We start from the raw sequence: 2324 nt of genomic DNA on the forward strand, positions 1-2324 counted from the left end.
ATATAATGACTTCCACCCAATTATATAAAGGATTCCGAGATCCAAATCCATATTAACTCGGGCATGGGGAAACCGATACATCCCTCACTAATATAACTCGGTGGGTTAACTCTTTAACCGATTCTACAATTAGAACTCTCGGTCGATGAAATTACATTAAGTTCATCTCTAGCCCAGAACATGAGACTTGTCTCCATGTCCGTTGAGTCCAACCAAATTTCGCGTGTAATAACTTGTTATATCCCCACTTATCCGATGAAAAATGAAAGTACCCCGGGAAACGGAATTTACCCAAAATGTCAAAGGTATTCATGGGTCCTACTATTTGGAAAGGCTAATCTCAATTTTAAATATGTGAGAGGTCTTGTCGATTTATTGTCTATTACTTTTATGTGAACTATATTAGTGAACTAATGATAATTATAATCGACACGGTCGAAAAGACGATATATATATATATAAATGTATATGATGTTAATGGCGATTTAGCAATGCATGTAATATATAAAAAATGCAAAGCAATAAATAAATTTCCTAGTATGCCTTTCCTAAAATAGAAAATATAATAATCTATTACAAATTCGGAAACCAACTCCTTTGGTCCCTAGAATCTTCATATGGCCCGCCTTCCAAGAAAACTCCGTCTTGTCGAAGCACCTTCCGAATGGCACCATCTTGAAGGAACTCCGGAATAACAAATAATAATAAAATACATAGCTATTCCTATTATACATTTGTAAAAATGAATCTAGTAAAAATAAAAGTGATACGAGATCACATTAAAATTACAACCGAATCGGTATTCCCTTACATTACGGGTAATACAGATTAAAACTAAGGCCATACTAAGATAAAATTACATAATTCAAAATTACAAAAATAAAATATGACATTCATCAATAAAAATTGCAGTATTATAACATGTGTCTAACATGCCAAATTAATGTGCCAAATCGCCCTACTTAAACCTTATATCTTATATAATCCGATTTTATAGAAATGCGTGATAATAACTTATTAAAATCACAAATCGATGCTTAAATCAAATTTAAGCCCAAGTTAATTATCCTAACCTTCTTAGGACTCAAAAATTAGTCTTCACTAAACATTTGACAATAATTCAACTTTGTTTTGTATTATTCCTTATTTAAACTTCTTTTAATCATAATAATTATGAAATAATTCCCAATAAATCATAAAAATTTGAAACATTTCGAAATCATGTTTTTGCATATACTGGAATATTACCAAGATTCCAAAAATTCAATAAAATTTGCCCACAAAATATTTGTAATTTATTTTATTAATAAATCGTATAAATCATAACTTTTACCATTTAATCCAAATTAAACATAAAAATTATGAAAAAAAATAAAAATCAAAATTTTGAACATTCTTAAGTAATTTCCAGAACCTGGAAATGGCAAAATTTCAACCAAAAATTTTGAATTAACTTTTATGACTAATAAAGTTGTCCCTTTATCGATTTTATCTCATAAAAATCAATAAACATACAAAATCAATCAAAATTAATCATGAAACTTTACATCTGATGTCCATATCATATATAAAACATTAGGGAAAAATTTCAAGTCATAAAATTCATTTTTGCTATTTTCGCTAAAAATAGTAACTATTTATATCATTTTAACCATTAAAATTATAAATCATGCATAATAAATCACATTTATCTCAAATTTTACATACAATCTTTAAAATATGCATTTGACATCATATTAAAATTTCGTGGCTTGTTTCAAAGTTTAATTATTTTAAGTTATTTAACCTCTCCATTTATACCATTTTTATCACATAAAAATCATAAAACATGCAAAACTAATCACAATGATCCGAAATTTTACATACAATATGTAAAATATGCATGTGAGGTTATACTAAAAAATGGAGCTAGCTTGCACATGAGTTAGTCGATCCTAAGGGACGGGGAAGCCCGTCTGATAGCGCGTTCCGCGCGTACTCCGAAAAGGAAATTCCTCGATGGGGACGATCTCAGACGGAGCTAGCTTCTGATGAGATCCCCTCAACTCCTTAGGTACCTCTTTTAAATGATTGTATCTCGCATGCCATTGATGTTTCTGGTTCCAGAAACCCTAGATCGTCTCGGGTCCCTGTCGTCTCTGGTGGTTCGCCGCCCAAAACCCGTTCCCCTGTTGGACCGACTGTTGTTCCCTCTGTACCGATAATTCCCGCTGCTAAACCTACCTGGGCTGAGCGTATCGCAAAATCTCCTGTGGGTATGGAATTACACCTTGTTAAGGATTCCTCTGATAGTGGGGTGGTAATTGATGCAGAAGATATTGTTG

The sequence above is a fragment of the Silene latifolia genome, chromosome 2 (assembly GCF_048544455.1).
Source record: "Silene latifolia isolate original U9 population chromosome 2, ASM4854445v1, whole genome shotgun sequence".
Taxonomy (NCBI): domain Eukaryota; kingdom Viridiplantae; phylum Streptophyta; class Magnoliopsida; order Caryophyllales; family Caryophyllaceae; genus Silene; species Silene latifolia.